Source organism: Rhinatrema bivittatum, chromosome 2 (assembly GCF_901001135.1).
Source record: "Rhinatrema bivittatum chromosome 2, aRhiBiv1.1, whole genome shotgun sequence".
NCBI lineage: Eukaryota > Metazoa > Chordata > Amphibia > Gymnophiona > Rhinatrematidae > Rhinatrema > Rhinatrema bivittatum.
The window spans coordinates 723,761,003-723,784,493 of record NC_042616.1 but is presented as its reverse complement, the minus strand read 5'-3'; the positions used below and the strand labels follow the sequence as shown (position 1 = coordinate 723,784,493).

Here is a 23,491-nt window from a genome sequence, read left to right as displayed (position 1 = left end):
CTTAAAAATCATCTGAAAATAAGAGCTTTATGCTACAGTTTTTTTTTCTGTTGACAAAAAAATGCATCTATTTATTTTTAATAAGGAACAAGATATACCCTGGAATACAGGGCTAATGAAAAGAAAGAGGAGCATAGAAGACAATGGAAACATTGTTAGTCTCCGGTCTCCTGTGCCAGTCCACATTCTTGTTTATTTTTCTGTGGGAATGCCGCTAAGTGATGCTGGTTTTCAGCCCAGTGCCATGGGCATAGTTCCTTACTGAAAACAAGAGAATTATGTCCAGACTCTGTAAACAGACACGCCCCATCAGCCCAGGTTATGGTTGGCCTCATCTGTGGAACAAGGCTAAATTTAACAATTATTTGGCTGGATAGCAGCAGAGGGTAATTATGTAGCAGCTGGAAAAAGGACAGAAGGCACAGCAGAGGTGCTAGAGAAAACGATAAGGGATATAAGATAGAAGGAAAAGTGAGTTGAAAATTTTGCAACTGAGAATATAATGCAATTTGTTTAATCTAATTTCTTATACTAGAATTGAGCATTAATGTTTGCTGTATTACAAATATGACTGCTGGACTTAACATAATAGTTTTAAGCACGGATTGTTATTTAATAGGATTGCTAAGTGCTGTATGTTCATTTTCAGACTGCTGGTTATATTAAAAACATTGTGTAAGGCTGTCAAGATTCAAGAAAGTTTAATTGCTGGGCAGTTGGTACAGGTATTGTCAAAGTAAAGAATTATAAACACAATTACAGGGATTTGTTATTGTTCAGTATTCTATCTGGTTATAGTAAGTTTATTGCTGGGTGGCAGGTTACAACAGATTTTACTGCTATAGATGTTGGTTCTCCTATTTTCCGGGGGACAGTACAGAGGATTTCGAGTTCATTTTTTTGTGGGAAGTCTTTTTTTTTTCTGCTAGCTTTGAAAACTGTGGATCTCTTATTACACTCTTGTATTTTATGTAGCGTGCAAAAGGAAATGCATTTCTGTTCTCTAATGTTGCCCTGCAAGCCGAGTCTAGCTTCCTGGGGTTTCATTTCATTTTTGTCTGCATGTTTCTATTTCTAAGTTGTGGCTGCTTATTCTGTGATCGATGATGAGGTGGTTCAGCCTGCGTTTTGCCTGTGTTAGAGGTGAGCTATTCTGCTCTGTTTGTATAAGGATCTATATCAGGCTACTTTGTTTTGTTTTATTTTTTAATTTTCCATTCTGCACCTCTCAGTTTGTATTGGTGTTCTAGCATTTTCATAGGCAGGTTTATTGCTGGTTATGTTCTGGAATTAATTCTGCTATGACATGGTAAGTTGGCTACATATTTTTTTTTCTGTAAAAAAAAATTACTGGGGGTAGCACCAAGAAAAGCACTTAATTATCTGTTGCCTCTCAGGTATTTATAAAGCTAGAGTTTTGTATGGCATTGTGATTCCAGCCTTTAAGAAGGCAAGATGAGCCATTAACTGCTATAGAAGAGTTTTTCCTAGGGGAATCCTCCCTTTTAGAGTAAGGAATTTACCCCTCCCTTTCATAGAGAAGTGATATGTATGACACTCTGGGGCTTTCCTCTATCCCATGTTCTGCTTCTCTGACATTTATTTATTTATTTATTTATTTAAATCTTTTCTATACCGTCGTTAAGAAGGATCCATCACAACGGTTTACGATAGGGCACATAAAATAAGGATGCTGAGATATATTAATTTACACAGGTGCCGTAATGATTCGGTACATAGTTTTCTCAATGATATAATTGGTTTGTGATACAATACTGTCCAGGAATTATCAGTTTAAAAACAATTCTAACTTTATAAGTGTCAACTTCTCTTCTGGTGAAGAACGAGAAGGTAGAGTAAAAACAGATAGAACTATAGCTACACACCTTATTTGTTCATATCTCTCACTTCGCCTGCCTCACTGTTTCCCCTTCTCTGTTTGGTAGGCTTGCTTGAATAGCCAGGTTTTTAAGCCTTTTCTGAAGGTTTTGTTGTCTTTTTGCAACCTTAACTCTAGTGGCATGGTGTTCCACAGTGTGGGTCCTGCCAAGGACAGTGCTCTCTCTCTCACTTGAGTTAGTCTTGCTGTCTTAATTGATGGGATTGTAAGGAGTGCTTTATTCACTGATCTTAGGTTTCTGTTTGGTACATGTATGCGGAGGGCTGTGTTAAGCCATTCCGCTTTTTCGTTATGAATTAATTTATGTAAGATGCAAAGTGTTTTGTATTGTATTCTCTGCACAACAGGTAACCATAGGTTGCACTCAATCACAATTTTTTTTTTGTGGGCGGGGTCCCACTATCGCTAGGGGGTGTCACTGTGATACTGGGGCCCCACCCCTGAAAACTCATTGACATTGTATGGCACATTCTTTTGTATCATGGCCAAACACTGCAGGCCAGAAGAATGCGGTGAGGGTCCCTTTAACATGAGGACGGCCCCCATCCACATGAGACCGCCATTGCCTTAAAGGGCCTCTGGCTCAAAAAAACCATCCTGGCAAAGAGGGAAGGTTGAGTGGGGGTCAGTGCTGACCTCGTCTCAACCTGGGGCTGCCACTTGAAGTGAACTCAACTCCTTCAAATAAAAAAAAAGTGATCATGTAGTTGTGTGGCAACAGCTCTCCCCAGAAAACAACCATACATTCATGGCCAGGCACCCCCCCCAAAAGAACAACCATACAATCATGACCCCAGCCCCCCACCGCCCCAAGCTAAAAAAATGAAAATTAGGGTCCCTGCCCCCTTTCCGTTCCCACCCCCTACCACCAAAATTCCAAATTAGGCCTTCAACCCCCCAGCACCCCAACCCACCCCTCTCTTGCCCTCCTAAACCTGAAATCCAGGTTGGGGCTCCCACAGTAGGGCCAGGTGCTCTCTCGCACCCATCCCAGTTGGTAGCATTCTTCAAAATGGTGCCGACTTGCCCCAGCCATGTGACTGGGAAGTTTTACGGTTAAGTGCTGCTACTTAGCTGGATAAGCCAGAACTCATCCAGATAATTGCAACTTTTAAGATTTAGCTGGATAAATTGTAATTTATCCAGATAAGTAGCTCATAATTGCTACACTTGTACATTTTTACATCTAACTTTTAAAATATCCACGTGAAGATTTTACCTGTGTAATTTACATGCTTTTACCTCCCATAAGTCGTCTTTTATACATGTAAATTGGGAGATTTTCTAACATGCGTGCAGCATTGAAATTACCAGTTTTATCAATTAGTCTACCAGTTTTCCCAGTCCATCTGCAAGACATTGAGTCCCTCCTGGCTCTTCAGTCTCAACTCCTCCCAATTTACCCACATCCCTCACCCAAACAGTATTTGGCAATAAAGACTTTTATTCTCAAATACACCAAATAATAACACAAAGGGTTGGCCTCTTGAGGTTACAGCAACCTTTCAAGAACCAAAGGATGCTTTCTTGAAGAAATTCTGCCTTCACTATCTGGACCCTACATGTACATTCATCTTGGAGGTGGATGCCTCCACCCCGAATATAGGGGCTGTACTAAGCCAGTATTCGACTATGGGGGTCCTTCATCCCTGCTTGTTGTTCTCAAAGAAATGTTCACCTGTAGAACATAACTACAGCATCGGTGACAGAGAACTCCTAGTGATCAAGCTAGCATTAGAAGAGTGGCAACATTGGATAGAAGGTGCTCAACACCATATCACTGAATAAACAGATCATATGAATCTGGAACACCTTCACATTGCCCAATGACTAAATGCACAACAGGCTTGCTTGTCTCTATTCTTTGCACATTTTAATTTTGAACTGAGGTATCGACCAGCTCTCAAAAATCTCCGAGCAGATGCCCCCTCATGTTCCTTCCAGGCAGAGGACTTCCCAGATCCTCCCAGATACATCATTGACCCTTCTATCTGCCTCCATGATCATCCCTCAGGGAAGACAGTCGTTCCTACTCAACACCATGAAAAGGTACTGAAAAGGTCCCATGCCTACAGTGTCACAGGTCACCCTGGATGGGCCTGAACCCTTACTCTACTTCAACAATAGTATTGGTGGCCTCAAATGAAGCAAGATGTTAAGGACTATGTGGATTCTTGCCCCACCTGTGCACAGCAGAAACTTCTGTTGGGCTGACTCTGGGGGCTGTTACATCCGTTGCCAGCCCCCAGGGAACCCTGGATCCACTTGTCCACTGATTTTATAGTGAATCTATCCCTCTTAGACAGCATCACCATAATGTGGGTAATAATTGACCACTTCTTAAAGGCCCCCGGCCTCCTTTCTGGCCCAGTGCTAGCACAACGTTTTACTCTTAGGGTCTTCTGTTTACATGGCCTACCCAAGCACATCTTGTCTGACTGGGGAGTACAGTTCGTGGCAAAATACTGGTATTTGCTATGTAAAAAGTTTGAAATGACCCTGGACATAATGACAGCAAACCATCCATAGGAAATTGACAGTCTGAACGTTCAAACCAAATGCTCAAACCTTCCTTCAGGCCTATGCCAAAGAGAGCCAGGATAACTGGATGTCCCTTCTCCCCTGGGTAGAATTCTCACACAGTTCCCATGCCTGTAGTGTAACAGGTTATTCACCATTCAAGTGGTTTACAAGAAGCAACCCTTACTGCCCCTGCCTCTTCCCATAGCAGTACCTTCCTTGGCAGCCCAGCTATCCACCCAAGAAATCCACAATTTTGGACCCACACCAACATCTTAATTCAAAGGGCAGCAGAAAAAGCCAAGGAAACTATGGATGTGCAGAGGAGACCTGCTCCTCAATTCAAAGGCAGGTGAACAGGTGTGGCTGAGCACTCTCCACATATACCTAAGACTGTTCTCTATGCATCTCGCCCCACGATGCATTGGCCCATTTACCATCCTTTGTCAGATAGGACCCGGAACCTACCAGATAAGAATGCCACCCATGTTGGGCATACACAGTGTTTTTCACATGTCCTTATCAAAGCCTCTAATACTCTCCTGGCCCTTTAGGGCATCACTTAAACCTCATGAAATGACCAGTGAGGACAGCATGTTCTATGAAGTGAAGAAATCTTCAGTTTGTGGCATAGGCGTCAAACTGGATAACACATTGAAATTGTCAGTTCAGTGTGCTGCGGCAGTCAAAAAACCAAACAGAATGTTGGGAATTATTAGAAAGGGAATGGTGAATAAAATGGAAAATGTCATAATGCCTCTATATCGCTCCATAGTGAGACTGCACCTTGAATACTGTGTACAATTCTGGTCGCCGCATCTCAAAAAAGATATAATTGCGATGGAGAAGGTACAGAGAAGGGCTACCAAAATGATAAGGAGAATGGAACAGCTCCCCTATGAGGAAAGACTAAAGAGGTTAGGATGTTTCAGCTTAGAGAAGAGACAGCTGAGGTGGGATATGATAGACGTATTTAAAATCATGAGAGGTCTAGAACGGGTAGATGTGAATCGGTTATTTACTCTTTCGGATAATAGAAAGACTAGGGGGCACTCCATGAAGTTAGCATGTAGCACATTTAAAACTAATCAGAGAGAGTTCTTTTTCACTCAACGCACAATTAAACTCTGGAATTTGTTGCCAGAGGATGTAGTTAGTGCAGTTAGTATAGCTGTGTTTAAAAAAGGATTGGACAAGTTCTTGGAGGAGAAGTCCATTATCTGCTATTAATTAAGTTGACTTAGAAAATAACCACTGCTATTACTAGCAATGGTAACATGGAATAGACGTAGTTTTTGGGTACTTGCAAGGTTCTTATGGCCTGGATTGGCCACTGTTGGAAACAGGATGCTGGGCTTGATGGACCCTTGGTCTGACCCAGTATGGCATATTCTTATGTTCTTATTTGCTTTGCTGCTCTAACATCAACTGGAGGGGTTGCTTCATGGAGAAGGGACCTGAGGATCATCTGTATCCAGAGGAGAAATGACTTACAGCCATCCAGAGGAGAAAGAGAAAATGGAGAAAGGGGTGGGGATGGACCCTCAACAGGGCTTAGGAGGAAAATCTACTAGAAGTTTTGGGAGAAAAGGAATAACAATAGTATCGATCTGATACCTTTGAGGAGAATGTGAGTTCAAAGGAGAATACAACACGGAGAGGTGGGAGATAAATGACTGCCTAAGACTGGATTACTTCTTTGATATTTCACCTACATTAGGAGGGAAGCAACAAACTTGCCCTATGCCAATGAGTTGGGAAAATATCAGATTAAAGACTGAATTAATTGACTTGACCATCTTAAACTTTAAGCGAGACTTTGAAAAGTCACGCATGTATTTGGAAGCATTTGTAACATCACAAAGTGGACTAAACAAGTGTAAAGATTGTTTTCATCATATCACATTTCAGTAAAAGTAATATTGGAAAACAAGTCAGCTTCCAGTGTACTTCGAACTGAGGAGAGACTTCTAACTTCAACAGTGCTGTTATCATTAGCGCTATGTACAAGAATTGTGAACTGGGACTTAAGTGTTTGCAATGCACAGGGCCTTGAAAATTATCCTTCCCCCACTCAGGGAACCTTGAAGTTTAATATATCTTAACATCATGGGAAGTTTACCACCTGAACCTATATTTGAAATATGGCTTCTGGTTCCACTATCCAGGAACAACCATCCCAAGAGGCCTTACAGTCACCTTGCCTCCCCACAGACAGAATTTACCTTGAGAACCAACTGAGGCTACTCAGCTCACCACCAGGGCCTTACTACCTCTCTCTCCAGGACCAGCTGCCGTGCCTCCCACGAGGGCTTGCCGCTGACATCATCAAGTCGCGTGGGATAAAGGCACGAGCCCAACGCCAGAGGCGCCACATGCTGGATGCCTAAGGGGCACACCAAAGGGGAACATCCCTTAGTGTACCCCTTTGTGCACCATTTGGGCACCTACGATTCATAATCACATATTTCTTCAAAGAAGTGATATCATTACCATTGGACATACATTTTCGGTGAGTAATAATGGAACCTTCCTGCATTACTGTGATAACAAAAAATGGAAAATATGGGAACAGACTGGCTTTTCGAAAATTGAAACAATATGGAACATCCAATATCACTACCTCTCAACCCAATCTACAGTTTTTTGTTACAGCTGCTTTATCGTTAATCTTGATAAATGCGCAATCCTTAACTAAGAAAATCCCGGTTTTGAATGACATATTGACTGAAAAATCACCTGATATTTGTTGCATTACAGAGACCTGGTTTAAAGATTCAGATTTAGTTACAATTAACCAAGACTCAAAACGTCAATACGACATTTTTTCTATACCTAGAATTAAGAGAAAAGGTGGCGGTATTCTGTTGATTGCTAATAAATTTAAACTGGTCAGACAACACTTTGAAAGTTCCTTTCCTTTTGAAATTAGTTTCATTAAGAGTAATTATTTATAAGTATGTTTAATTTATGCTTCTCCAAGCATATTAGAATATAACTGCTCCCATCTTATAGAATTTCTGACTGACAAGATGTCTCAAGACATACCAGCCATAGTACTTGGAGATTTTAATTTATATATAGATGTAAATCCATTATCTGGTGTTTGTGAAAATGTTTTAGATACCATATCTGCGATCGGTCTAAAACAAATAGTTGATCAACCCACCCATAAGGTGGGACATACCTTAGACCTGATCTTTATAAATCATTTCTTTGAAACCTATTTGATACCCAAATGCTCTCCAGTACCCTGGTCTGACCATTTTATAATTAATTGAGACTTCTTTAACATGTATTGCAACTAAAAACATACTTTCTGAACAACCATGTTTTATTGAATTTTGCAACCCAACCAACCAGGATGATTTGATTGAGAATATTTCAGAAGTAATTTATTTATTTATTTATTTATTTTTAATTTTTATATACTGGAGTTCCTGTATAAAATACAAATCACTTCGGTTTACATTTAACAGAAATGAAACACTATGGGCTTTGTATGCGTGCCCTAGGCTTTACATAGAACATGGAACAAGGAGCTAATACAATGAGCATATAATATAATATAATATAAAATATGAAAATAATATGAAAATAATATAAAACATATTATAAGGCATATAATAAAAAGCATATAGTAGAAACATAGGTAGAAACCAGAATAAACTTATTTACAGACTTGTTCTTTAGATCAGTTGAGAGGTTGGTTCTGTGCTTCTTCTCGGGAATTTTACATGTTGCCAGGGGGTTTTGAATAGAGCATTTAAGATCATTGTGGTTAGTGATGTTGGAGTGGGTTTGAGATTTTTAAAGGGGCTAGGTAGGGGCGAGATATAGTTGGGGTTGGTTTATGTAGTTAATATAGATTATAGCAACATTAACACAGCTGTTTCATCATGGGTATCATGTACCACTTCATTAGCTGATAAAATTAGTCCTCTAACAAAAAAAGAAATTAAACCCACACAAAAAACAAATGCCCTTGGTACTCTCAGGAACTTAGAGATTTAAAGAAGGCTTTACAAAAAAAAAAAAAAGAAAGATGTTGGCAAAAGAATTCTAATTCTAATACCTTAGCATCTTATCATTGCCTACTCACTAAATACAGAACTAAAATTTCCAATGCTAAACGTGAATTCCATGCAAAAAGGATACATGATTTTACATATAATCCAAGAGTACTGTTTTCATATGTACAAGAATTGATAAAACCAAATCCCGTCTTTAACATAGACTCTACTGATATAAAATGTCAAGAGTTTGCCTCTTTCTTTAAAGTTAAAATTGATAAATTAACTAAAAAACCACAACCGATAAAGGAACAAAAGATTGTTTTTGTGAAATCAGCAGATTGAGAATGGACATCATTTGAAGTTATATCCTCAACGGAAATAGAGTGTCTGATTAAGAAATTAAATCCTGCTACTTACCCTTTAGATGTTATTCCAATTAAATACTTTAGAATGATTTCTGATGTTATTGCAAAACCTGTAGCAGACATAGTAAATTTATCATTAGAAGAAGGGACATTACCAGATATACTAAAGAATGCCATTATTAAACCGATTTTGAAGAATTAAAGTTTGGATATTAATCAACCTAAGAATTTTAGGCCAATTTCCAATCTTCCAGTTTTATCTAAATTGATAGAGAAAGTAGTTTAAAAGTAACCAACAGAATTAATTGAAGATCAAAACATCCTTTATACCTCACAATTTGGTTTTCGTCCATCTTGTAGTACTGAAACACTTCTTTTATCCTTATCTGATACAATCCTCAGAGGAATGGATTCAGGTCAAATGTATTTTTTAGTACTGTTGGATTTCATCGCTGTCTTCGATACAGTCATTCATGAAATTTACTCCACAGGTTACTAGAAATAGGCACTGCAGGAAAACCTTTTAATTGGTTGAAATCATATCTTAGTAATCGTACGTACAGTGTCAAAATAGGGAATTTAGTTTAGAAACAAGTGTCGCTAGAAACAGGTGTCACGCAGGGGTCCACACTATCAGCCACCCTTTTTGATTTATACATGTGCCAATATGTAAACTTCTTTCTGGTTTGGGTTTAATATATTTTATATATGCAGATGATGTACAATTTGTGGTTTCGATAACACACACTATAGTTGACACATTGAAGTTGTTAAGTGTATATATTTCCACTATTCATCAACTTGTGATTCATTTAAAACTGGTTCTAAATGAGGAGAAAACAGATTATACTACTAAGTAATAAACTAAATAATGAACACATCAAGACATACACAGTTGATCATCAAAATTTTATTGTAATAGATCATGCTAGAGATTTAGGTGATGTAATCGATAGTGAATTTATATGAAAAAAATTAATTTCCAAAACAGTCAGGGAAGGTTTTAACAAACTACATATTTTAAAGAGACTAAAACCTCTTTTTCATTTTGGTGGTTTTAGAACTGTTTTACAATCCCTTATTTTTTCAGAGCTAGATTATTGCAACGCGCTTTTATTAGGTTTGCCGTCATCATCAATTAGACCACTTCAGTTGCTGCAAAATGTGGCAGCCAGAGTTCTACCGGGTCTAAAAAATTTGACCGCATTATCCCAATTTTAAATGAACTCCATTGGCTCCCCGTTACATTTAGAGTACAATATATAAGGCGCTGTGCTTAATTTTCAAATCCTTGAACAATAAAAATATTGAATGGTTAAATGCATCATTACACATTCATGTTCCACAAAGAAATCTTTGATCAGGGAATAAGGGCCTGCGAGAGTTCTGGTCACTTTTCTCCTGTGGAAAGTCAGAATATAATCTTAGGAGATCATAGAAAAGTTCATACCTGAAAGTTGCCTTCAGTTTCTAGTAAAATGTTTCATTTTTCAGGACTTTTCTTTGCTGATTGCTTATTATATTGCACAAACATGTTTGACATCTGACCTATTTTATTCTTTTTTTTATTTCTTCCCTGTTAGCTCATATGCATTTGTAAACATTTAGTATGGAGAAAAGTTGTTCTTTCTGAAAGAAACTGGAGAAGGTCTTTGAATTTCTACATCAGAAGATTAAGTACAGTGAAAAATGAAATATCACAGAATTCATGAGCAAGTCAAGAATGGCAAATTATCTGGGGATTTTTTTCCTTCTGAATAAACTAATATAGTTAGAATTTGCTGAAATGTTGAAGACAGTGCTTTGAAATCTTGGTTACATCAATTGTTTCATCTCAGATTAAATGCTCTTGAATTAGCTATCCACTTATTACTATCTGTGGTGGCACAGAACAAGGGGAAATATCTCTCATTCGGTTTTCCATCTCTAGAGTCTGGATTGATAATCAATCATGGAACTCTTTGATGTTTTATAGAAAGAGACTTCCTTTGATTCCTGTATTCTGGTACTTGTACTATATTTTTTTTCCCAGTATGTATCTCATTACACAAGATGTGATATGTGACTGTAACTCTTTGTCAGGAGTTTGTCGGGTCCCCTAGGGCCATAAAATATGTGTTCGTTGGGACTGCCCTTGCCATCCTTCCCCCTTCTTCCTGCACCTCCCAGGGAGTGGGCTCTTTCTGTGGGGAGAGAGGAAATCCTTTGTGGCCCAGGTGATGGAGTGTTCCTCCTGATGTGAGTGTATCTCTCTAATGTTGTATTCTCTTCAAGGACAGACAGGCGGGACTCAGAATGGGTCTTCAAATCATATTTACTGATTATTTCCAAAATGTCAATCACTGTCCCACAAACATTTAACAAATGAAACTGTACAGCTGAACTATTTGCATTCTTTCTCTGCTGGGGTGCTGGTGTCCATCTCTACAGCTCCTGGAAGGGAGCCATCTGTGCAATATCCCATTAGAGGGGGAATTCTAAAGGGGAGCCCCATGCCACGAAAAGATCCTATCTTAATCCAAAGTTCAACCTGATGCCCACAGCCTGTATCCTAATCCCTTTGGGGTGGAGATTCAGTTGAGAATCTCCCAAGGCTTGAAGTTGCAACCTTGATGAGCTTCTCCGGAAGAGAAGCCAGATGTTCCAATTCTGCTTACAGCCCCCCTATCTGTACCAGGTTGTGCATCAGGGTGGGGAAAATCCTCCACACAAACAAACAAGGGGAAAATCCAAAAGTATCTATCCAAAATCTATTTATTTATTTATTTATAGCTTTTATATACCGAGGTTCAATTAACAGGATTAATTATCACTTCGGTTTACATTACAACCAGCAAAAAACAACAGTGACACAGTCTTGTCTTACATTGAACAAGGTAGAGAAACCTGGATAACATAACTAGGGTGAAAGCAGGTATAGAAACATAGGTAGACATAACTTGGGTGAAAGCTGGGAACTTATATTGGGAAGGACTATGCTAACCTCCTTAGGGAGACAGTAACCTGATGATACGGACTGAAACCATGGCGGAAAGGAGTGGTTATGGGAAAGCTTGGCCAAACAACAAAGTCTTAAGTCTCTTCTTGAAGGTGATTGGACATTGTTCAAGTCTTAGTTCAGGAGGGCGCAGGTTCCATTGCTTGGGGCCCGCAGCGGACATAGCTCTTTATCTGAAGGAATATCTCATGCTGGGTAGTGCTGTCACTGATCTTGCTTCCTCTAGGAAGTAGAGGGGTTGCTCAGAAGTCTCTAGCCCCTGCTCTCAGGATTGGAGGGATTGTTCCTTTCCAAAGCACAGGGTGTTCCCCAGAATAAGAAAACCTAATCCAAATGCTGAAAAAGATCTATAAAAGTTCTTTCTCTACAAAAGGGGAGGCATACCTTCTTAGACAGGTTGTGTACTGAAAAGGAATTTCCTCTAATGCAAGAAAAATACCAAGCTGGGGTAGTGGGCCCAACTCAGCAGGGAGAAAGTAAAACAGCTCCTTACTCCTCAAAACCTAATTCAAACTGAAACCCCACTCTCTACCTCCAACTCCTCTTTATGCTGCTTGGGATACCAGTTATAGACAGCTCAGTGGAGGGACTGAAAGAGAATTGACATCCCATGTTGTTATTATTCCAGATGGTGAGGGACCTAGGGCCATCTGGAGACAAACCAAAGGGTTGGTTACGTGATGATGACTGGCACCAAGGAATTAAGTAACAAATCACATTATTTCATAGCTTTCATTGGATTCACAACTTTAATAGCTGAAATCTATGGAAAAAGCAGTTGAATTTTATCTAGATTTGTAGTGTAGTATGTTCAAGCTTTTCAAGTATTTTCCTTTTCATATTTACTTAAAATTGGAGCTGTAAACTCTCTATCCCTGGGTGGTACAGCTATTTGTACATGGGCCACAACTGGAGCAAGAAGGGAAATGGCTGCCTGGAACAGTGTTACCAGCTATGTTATGCACAGAGGAGTTTGTGGCATGTGGACACTTAAAGTACTGTACTCCATGTCCCCATGGTGACACCTTCTCCCTTATCATGTGCTTCCTGTTAGAAAAATGGCCTCATTTCATCCAAATTTATTTTGGCTTCTGAAAGGCAAAGGGAGCCAAAAAAAAGTCAGTAGAAACAGAATTCTAAGTCATGGCCTGAGAAAGATTTTGGAGTGCCCAGGAGGAGGACCCACCATAGATCCTTCACCTGGGTCCACTACTCCATCTGTAGACATGCCTATGCCGATTTATTCATCTTTTATTTGCCTCTATCAGCAGATGACATACAATTCTATATCCCATTTGACAAAACATTTGAAAAAACTGCGTCGTCTCTATCAACATACTTGAAGGTCATACAACAAAAACTTGCTCAACTGAAACTAACTCTAAACCCCCAAAACACTGAAATAGTTTGGTTAAGGAAAGACAACTCACTAATCAAACCACTAACCCTAGACCTAGGAATCATTAATATTACTCCCTCAGATCAAGGACTTGACTTGGGAATTCAGATCGATGAGAACTTCACTATGAAAAAGCATATAAGCAAATTACACAAAACAGGGTACTCCAAGCAAAGAATATTACATAGACTGAAACCCTTCCATACTGTCTTATAAACACTTATATTTTCAAACTTAGACTACTGCAACTCTCTTCTACTAGGCCTACCATCGAGTCTACTAAAACTACTACAGCTACTTCAATATGCCTCCACAAGACTCTTACTAGGAACGAGGAAATTTGAACACATCACCCCCTCACTGATCGTGCTGCACTGGCTTCCTGTACAATCCAGAATTCACTTTAAATTTTAGCTCTGATATTCAATATCATCAACAACATTAGCCCCAGTTTATAAGGAGTGACAATTCAAAACTACACACCTCAGAGAGCCCTAGGATCACAAAACAAAGGTCTGATTATGGTACTTTCAACTCAGAAAACACACCTAACGCAAATAAGAGACCAAATGTTTTCCATAGCAGGACCAAAGTTGTGGAACTCCCTTCCAGAATCAATACATTAAATAACAGATAAAAAGAATTTCAACATGAACTGAAAAGATGGCTCTTCAGAAAGGCATATGATTTAACATAAAAGACTAATAATCTGATAACAACTACATCAGTACCAGAGAGAATTTTAACAGAGCGAGCAATCAGCAATGAATGATATGATGTAAATTGATGTTAATAGAGTGAGCAATAAGTAAGAAATGATGTGACTTACATTGAAGTTAATGGAGCGAACAATAATAATGATGTGATGTACATTGTTAGTAGGATTAGAACCTGTATCCCCTTAGGTCAACCATGAAAATGCATGAATATAAACTAGAATAGAAAATGCATGAATAAGAACTAGAATATATAGTAGCTAATGTAATTTCCTAAAATACTTATGATTATGAATGAGAACATGTATACAATGCGGTGTCGACCTAGAAGGTGAATGCTAACAAAGTATGTGATTGTTGACAATGAATATGTATGCGGATCTTGTAAACCGTTGTGATCTATGTTTGGAACGACGGTATATAAAACATCTAAATAAATAAATAAATTATATTTACTTCTGATCTAGACAAGAGTAATTTCAGGCCAGAGAGCTACTATAATTGAGTAGCTTTAATTCTTTCCTACGGGAGCAATTTAAATCATTTAAAATAATTTTTCTCTTTTGAGAAAAGTAGAATATTTAGCTGGTATAAACCCTTTTGTTTTACTCTGACAGATAATATTCCCAAAAAGTTTCAACAACTTTGCCCCATTTTTAAACACTGACTAAACTTTCCATATAAAAGCTTCTTTTCAAAGGGTAATTGAGGAGTAATCTAGTGAGAGACCAGCGTTCAAATCCCATTGCTGATCCTTTTGACCTTGGGTAAGTGTCTTTACCCTCTGTTCCTCAGGTACAAACTTACAGGGTCATTCATCAAATCACGTTAGGGACGCATCACGTGATAAATACGTAACCTTTATCACGGTGTGCGTTAGTTTAGTATGCAAATATGATAATGACCATGCAAAAGCTAGAAAATTATGCAAGTGTTGGGTTTGTGGCATAGTGTGGACTCTTGGTCACAGTGGTGATGACTCCTTCCATGGGGAGGGGCCCCGTGGGGAACCACAGTGATAGGCTAGACTCAGAGAGCAGACACTGAGAGAGGAAGCTTTATTGTACTGCTGTAGATAGATGATACTTGGACCGATAAAACAAGAGGGTAGGCGATCTAAAAAAGCCATGAGGGCAACAAAATGGATTAGATGCCAAGAAATGTCTGTTTAGAACCTTTATTATGGAGACTTGTTCATCCAATAGAAAGCCCGACTCAGGTTGAGTTTCACCCCCACAATGGGGCTGCCTCAGGGGCTGTGTGAAATGTCTCTTGTATATGTATGAAATTTATCTCATACCATCAAGATTATCAGAAAATATCGAGTTGAATTCTGGCAGCATAAGGGTCTCCTTCTAAACGCGAAATTTATACTATTTCCCTAAACGAGTAAGTGGAGTGGGAAAGGTACAAAATGGAGAAATTGGTAACTCTGATAGTTTAGGTGTGTCTACATTCTTGGAAGAATCAATAGATGTAATAAATAATATGACAACTTTATTTGTTTCATTTATGTCAGAGGTAGACAAGGAACAAGTCTTTAGCAATTTTTTTTAAGAACAAGGATGTTAAATTTTGTGGCCAGAAAATCATTTTCTTTCCCTGAAAGGTAAAACTTGGCAATTGGTGCCACTTTCTTTTTGAAATGTCCTTGTTGTTGTTATGCTACCTTTCAGGCTAAGAAGTTTATGTTTACAGACTCTTTACATCTGGAGATATTTTTAAGTGAGAAATCCATAATGAATGAGATTTTATTGTACTACTAGTCATGAAATAGACCAGTAAATAAAATGATTTGTCCCACTCTCTTATATTTCCTTTATAAATGTCTATGTGCAAGCATGCGTAGATTTATGGGTATGCTTGCATACTGACATTTTTTCCTTTCTCCCCTTGATTATGTGTACAAATAAATAGAATCAATGTTTATATGGTATTATTTATGGAATTGAGATTTCTTATGCTGTATTACTGTTTGCCTTGTTTAAATGTGTATACATTTAAAAATCAATAAAGAGAAAATTATATTAAAAAAAAGACACACACTTTGCATCAATCAATATGAGCATCTTATGCCAAAATATGGGGACATCTGTAGCAGCCTTGACATTTACAGGTGACGGTCTCGGCTCAGGTGATGTCCAGGTTCTTGTCCATTCCCTCGAATACGTCCAGTCCCAGCTGTTGAATCAGGTGGTCATGCATGGGGGTCATCACAATGGGGCAAGGGGTTCCTCCTCCAGTCTGGTGCAGATATTTATTCTGGCTCACCACCTTGTTCTTAAGCTGGGCCTTTATGTTACATTAGCTGGGGGGGGGGGGGGGGCACCTGCTCACCAGTCCTATTTATTCCACTGCGCCTGGATATGGCCTGGGGAATTGTGTGCCAGATCTGGTTCTTGCCTGCCCTGGACATCTTGGCTGCATGGTTCCTGAACAGCAGGCTGTAGTTCTTGAGGACCCCAGCAATGATCATGTCGTTGTCCTTGATACTGAACTTTAAAGCACGAAGATGTGTCCGCTCTGCTATCTGGCTGCCAGATGGACAGGGTGACACTTCCACTTCCAGAGAGATGTCTCTTTCCTCGCTCTTCCTCCCAACTCCCCATTCCCATCCCTTCCTTCCCCCCTGCACCTGCCTGCCAACACCCCCACCATCTCTGTCTACTACCCCTACCGTTGCCATCCTCTTCCAACCACACACTCGCCTTGCCTATCCCCTTCCACCTTTCCCTTCCCTCCTCCCTATCTCTACTCCTGTTCCTACTCCTCCTTCTTCTCCTCCTCTTACTCCTGCCCTCCTCCTCTCCTCATGCCTCCCCTCTCCTCTCTCCTCTCTCCTCACGCCTCTCACACTCCATCCTTTCCAGATCTTCACTCCTCACCACTCTTCACCACCACCACTCCTCCTCCACCACACAAAGAAAGACAGACAAACTGGACAAACCTACATAAACTTCCACACCCAGATAAAGGCAAGAGACAAAGGGTAAAGGTAAACAAATGATTACCGAAAACAACAGGACAGCACGCTCAGAAATCCTTAAACTCCTGTTCCAACTACTAAACACCTCCAATCCTCGATCTCTCACACCAGTCAAACCCTCAAAGAGGCAGCTGCAGGAAGCTGGTATATACAAACAAAGAAAATAAGGCGCCAGACTTAACTGACATGCGCCACATAAAATGACATGTGACGTGCTAGTGCATCGCACAAAGTGATAAATTATCACGAGATGTGCAACGTTTCTATGCAATGCGGTATATAGGAAATTTCCCTAACCACGCCCTTTTTTTATCACTGATGCTAAAGTGCCATATTTCTGCTTTATTTATAGCAATTTCATGAATCTAGGCCTTAGATTCAATTGTAAACATTTAAGGGGTAGGGAAATACTTATATATAAGTAAGCATATAATCCTCTTTGAAGTGCCAAAAAGCAGAAAATAAAAGTGGTATTTTAATTTTTGTTGACAGAATTCATGGCATTTGTTTTTTTTAAACTGATTTATCCAACCATAACACCTGCATTACTGAGTATCTTGAGTTGGTGGGTCATGCCCCCTCTCTGGCCAAATTCAAATTCAGCCAAAAAACCCACTTTTTTGAGGCTGCTTTTAAATCTTAAACCCTGGTTCTTCATGAGCATAACCTTGTTGATTTGAACAATTTTTCTATTTTGTAAAAATTCCCAAAGTCTCTTTTCTATTTTGTATATGTGTCTTGATTATATTGTAAGGTCTAGGAAACAAGGATGGACTCTTATATATATCTATACAGTACAGGGTCAATATTCAGCAGCATTTAGCTGGATAATTCGCAAGTCAGCTGGCTTAAATGCTGAATTTTAAATATTTCCTCTCACTTATCCTGCTCAAATTTAGCTGGATAACGCAGAGTTAAGTTAGCCAGATAAGTTATCTGATTAACTCCATTCATGCTATAGAATAGTCCTATAGATAGCCAAATAATTTTATCCAGCTATCTTTAAGATAGCTGATATATTCAATAATGCAGCGGCACCACTAAATATTCCTCCAAAATTAACCGGATAACTTGCTAACTTTTCACACTGGCCAGTGACTGAATATTACTCCCTGTATGTCTAGTAGTGCTATAGAAATGATAAAAAGCAGTAATAGCCTATGAGGAGATAAATCTCCATATTCAACTCTGTTGCTGACCCTCCTTGGAGAAAAAAGGAGATGTTAGCTTTTCTATATTCAAAGAACCCCAGAAATGTACTTCTCCAGAGGAAACTTTCTGTCAGTCTTTATGAAGGAGGCAAAAGCCATGAGAGAAATTAAGCATTACAGAACTCAGATGAAGTGCTCCAGTAGTGAGTAATGATATTGAAGTTGTGATACTGTACAATTTAATTCAGTTTTCTTAATGATATGTGAAATGAATTTATTAAGATGAGCAATGTTAAGTGTCAGCAGCTAGGCTGAAACTTAATTTATGTAAAGACAGATATGAATTTTAAATAGAGACTTGCTTTGCACTATGCTTTTAATATTAATCATATTATGAATATGATATATTGCATTATATTTTTAAGTATTGTGATTATGGTAAGCCACCTTGGACAGACCTATAGTACTGGATTAGTGGTGTATATAATCATAATTGAAATAGAACATGTATAATATCTTTGTTATATAAAGTGTAGACTATCTTTGGGTTTTTTTTTTTCACCCAGCGGGTATCTCTTACTGCTTTACCTTCCAGCTCATTTGGAACCAGGACTGGGATCTGGTGCTGTGAGTCTTCATTTGCAAATACCTGAAGATTTTCTCTTTATTTTATACCCCTCCATACTGACTTTAGTCCAGTCATTACGACGAACGTCCTTGGCCAGGAGCCATGCACCAGGATTCTTTCTAGAACTATGCAATCATGGTCCCTAAATCCACTCACTAGATATCGCCATTGCTCGAAGACTATGATTCCCACTAGCTGTAAATGGGGCTAAATGCTGCCTCTCTTCAATATGCCCAGTTGATAAATGTAGCGAAAAACTGAGCCAGGTATCAAATCCACATCTTGCCGCATAGCAGTGCATAGCACCTGTTCTGGGTCTAGTTTATCTTGCATTCACATACTTTTACTCTTACTCTTTTATGCATTACTACACATTATACATTCATGTGGACTATATATTATTTTTTGCACATCAATTTTTTGCTCCTTTGGGCTTCCAACTCATTTGGAACTGGCCTCCTATGACACCATGACTTTTATTCTCTATTACCCAGAGTTTTTCATCCTATTTTATATCCCCCTCCAACTCTTTTAACCCAGACTGTTGTGAGCTCCGACCGCGCTCACCCGCGGCCAGACCTCCCTACCTCCTCCACGCGGCTGGCTCAGGATCTTCCTCGTGGCGGGCAACGGCGCACGGGCCGTGGCGCTACTGCTCCTGGACGTCGGGGTTCAGCATTGGGGGGAAGCCGCAGCGAGTCCCGCTCTTAAGGGGCCGCGATGCCGAGACCAGGCCGGCCCGCCGGAAGATGACATCAATCAGCCAGGGAGATTTAAACTCCCTCGGAGGAAGGTAGGACGCCTTTGCACAGGTTCCTGTGCTTGGCTGCTGTTTCCCCTGTTTCTACTGTTTCCTGGCTTGACTTGGACTGGTTTTGGATTTCTGTTTGCCGCCTGCCTTGACCCTTGCCTGGAACCCGGACTGAGTTTGCTTGCCGCCTGCCTTGACCCTTGCCTGGAACCCAGACTGAGTTTGCTTGCCGCCTGCCTTGACCCTTGCCTGGAACCCGGACTGAGTTTGCTTGCCGCCTGCCTTGACCCTTGCCTGGAACCCGGACTGAGTTTGCTTGCCGCCTGCCTTGATCCTTGTCTGGAACCGGACTGCGTGCTCGCCACCCTTCAGAGGACGCCGTGCCAAGGTTGTGTTGCAGAACTTTCCACCTTCCGGAGACGAGTTCACCTGGGCACTACAGGTGGGTGTCATCTCTCATCCCGGTCCAAGGATCCACTATCATAACACAAACATTCAACAACAGTCCTGAGTCAGATCCTACTTCCAGGACCCTGCAATCATGGGCCTTAAGTCCACCAACTAGGTGTGAACATTATGTGATTATTTGGATACTTCCCCAGAGGATGTAAATTTATGTATTTATTTAGAAACTTTTATATACCGACAACCGTTTGCACATCGTATCGGTTTACAGATCACTTAAAAACTTTTAGGCATTGCCTTTACATGGAACGGTAACTGTGAACTAAGGAACAGCAAACTTCTAAATAAACAGATTAATAATATTTACAATGGTCGGAGACAAATTGTCGAAATACAGATTGGAAAACTAGGAAGGCAAGGAGGCAAATCGTACAAGATGTGCAATTTGGTAACTGGAAAAAACAGAGACGGAAGTTTGCAAAGTATTTGACAAGCGTTAGGTAGTAAAAGCGTTAAAATCAGAGAGTAGGAGAGGGGGGGCAAAGAGGGGGAGAGGAAGAAAAGGATAGTGTTTGCCACTAAAAAGGATGTTAGCAGCAATATGTACAAGTTGAACAAGGAGGTGTACTAAATATGGTTAGGTGGTTTTCAGGAAGGCGGTTCACGTTGGAAGGATAGGCCTGTACGAACAACCAGGTTTTTAGTTTTTTCTTGAATTTGGCTGTAGAGGTTTCAGTGCGTAGGTCGGGGGGCATGGAATTCCATAGGGTGGGACCAGCTAGGGAGAAGGCTCTGTTCATTGTGGAGCTGAGTTTAGTGGATTTGATGGAGGGGGTATGGAGAGTTCCTTGGAGTGCAGCACGGGTTGGACGGGGGAGGTGTGAGGAAGTAGGGAGGGTTGATCCAGCCGGAGTTTTTCATTAGTGATACTTTTGTGGATGAGTGAAAGAGCTTTGAAAAGGATTCGAGATTGTATAGGTAGCCAGTGGAGATCGATAAGAGTTGGTGTAATGTGGTCACATTTTTTAGAATTAATAAGGATGCATGCTGAGGCATTCTGTAGGAGTTGGAGAGGTTTGGTGTATGTGGCAGGGAGGCCAAGGAAGAGAGCGTTACAGTAGTCAGTTTTGGAGAATATAATAGATTGTAGTACTGTGCGAAAGTCAGTGAAGTAGAGAAGAGGTCTGAGTATTTTTTATAGTTTGTAGTTTGAAATAGCAGTCACTCTGCAGACTCCTTGCCTTCTCTTGCCTGTTAAACAGAAGATCAAGGTTCTCTGCTTGACAGCATATAATATTGCTATTGGGCCAGCCCCACGCTATATGCTTTCCACATTCATGGAAACCCTTTTACACATATTCATTTCTTAGCTTCTCAAATGGCATATATCTATGCACCCCCTTGCGTGCGCCAACACCGGATTTTATAACATACGTGCGGCTGTGTGCGCATGTTATAAAATTGGGCGTAGATTTGTGTGCGCTGGGTTGTGTGCACAAATCTACGCCTGTGCGTACCGCTTAAAATCCGGCCCATATTGTCTCTGCCATGTGGAAAAGTACATGTGCAAATAGGGTGCTTTGAGAGTATTCTGGAGCAGGGTTTGAAAGAACATGCACACTTACATATTTTATAAACAGAGGACATATACCTTGTTTCCCCGAAAATAAGACAGTGTCTTATATTAATTTTTGCTACCAAAGATGCACTAGGCCTTATTTTCAGGGGATGTCTTATTTTTCCATGAAGAAGAATTCACATATATTGTTGAACAAAAAAATGAACATTTATTATATTCTGAATAGTTGTCTGGTTGTGCTGGTTTGTGATGACAACTAACTGTGAATCCTGAAGGGTAAAAAAATCACAGCTGCATGCTCTGGTGTTCTGTGCGACGGGCATGCTCCCAAATAAAAACTTTGCTAGGTCTTACTTTCGGGGGAGGTCTTATATTTAGCAATTCAGCAAAACCTCTACTAGGTCTTATTTTCGGGGGATGTCTTATTGTCGGGGAAACAGGGTATATATCATCAAACATGTACAGATGCTTTTACGCCTGCTATTTAACCATGAAATTTAAACTTCACATATATGGACAAGGGGTGCGGGTGGATCCTGCTCTTTTTTTGATGGAGCGATGGTCTACTAGGTGGGAAATGAGTGGCCTTAGGAAGTTGGTGGGTCACCTGCTCCACGCAATGCATTTGATGGTGGCCCATCAATGGAAGAATGCCCCTACTATTTCCTGTTGGGAATCTAAGCTATTGGATATTGCTCTTATGGAAAAGCTTTCTTTATCTTTAGAAGAACCAGTCAGAGAGATATCAAGATATTTGGGAGCCATACTGGAGATGGCGGAAGAGTGGATAGTTGGTCTACTTTGGGTTTTTCCTATGTACCAAGGATGTGCATGTTTTCTTTATAATGTTTGTCTTGTCACCTGGGGTTTGTTTTTCTCAATGCATTCATGAGAGGTTAAGTTTGGAAAAGTTATAAAGAGTTTAAAAAAACGTTTAACTTCACTTGTCTTTTGGGATCTACTGTTTAGTGGTGGTTAGTGTTTGATTCTGAAGATTGCAAGGAGTTGCTTGTGAGTGTTTGCAGTTCCTTTGGTTGGAATAATTGTGTCTGTTAGGAATTATCTATTTTTCTGCTGTTTTGCTGCTTTTTCTGGCCTTGCTTGTTTGTTAATCAGTTTGTCTGTCTTTAGTTTTTGTCATTCAGTGTACCTCAGGATACGTTTGCTTGCTTGGTTTCTATGTTTGTGTTGCCTTGGGGTATGCATGTCTGCATTTGGAAAGTGTGTGTGACTGCTATTTGTCAGGGTGACTGAAGGTGTAGTAGTGGTGGCTGAGGGTGTTATAGGTGGTGGAGTGAAATGAGGAAATGATTATATATGTGTGGATTCTGCCTCAGCAGAGGGAGAGACAACAAAGGAGGAGGAGGTGCCCCATTGAGAGCATCTATAGGCCAAGAACACAATTTTTTTGACCTGCTGAAGATCAAGTGATTCACTGGTTCAAGTTTAATAAGGATAAATTACTACTTACCTTTTCCTTAATACAGACAGGTGAATCAAAAACTAGTGGGTTATGCTTGTTTTATATATTTTCTGGAATCTGCTTTGAACTGTGGAATACAAAGCAAATAAATAAATATATACATTCATACAGAAATATAACAAAACCCACAGGCAGACCAAAGCTGTCACAGAGAGGATACTTGGCTTACTCAAAAACTGCTTTAACTGCCTGGAGAAATCAGGAAATGGTCTGCTACATATCTCCACTAAGCTCTGTGACATTTTCTTAGCCTGCTGCATGCTTCATAATCTAGCCAAAACCCATGGCCTGCTGAAGTCTGAGCTGACACTGCCCTGTGAGGGGGATTCAAGCTCGGCAATGATAAGGGGGTGTGCTCACAGAAGGAGCAATGATGGGCAAGGTAACAAGAGGGCAGGTAGGGGGAAATGGGGGAAGAGGAGGAAAGCCACTCTACTATTCTTATAACTCACATCAAGGCAGCTGTATGCTTATTATCCATGTTGAAGTTCACGGTTTCACAGGAATTCTAGACAATTCCGAAAACTATTCAAAATGTTCCCCTGTATATAAATATATATTTTCCTTGTAGATCAAAAATTGTCTTAAACTTTC

The 23,491-nt window shown here is 40.0% G+C and overlaps 1 protein-coding gene across 1 annotated transcript in view; it reads left to right on the top strand.

Moving 5' to 3' along the window:
* The first annotated feature begins 418 nt into the window (after positions 1–418).
* The window catches only part of NCALD (neurocalcin delta), a 757,024-nt gene continuing 733,951 nt past the window's right edge, over positions 419–23,491 (top strand). Inside the window, exon 1 of the mRNA XM_029591831.1 lies at positions 419–471. The gene's annotated coding sequence lies outside the window, so the exon portion shown is untranslated. The remainder of the gene's footprint in view (positions 472–23,491) is intronic.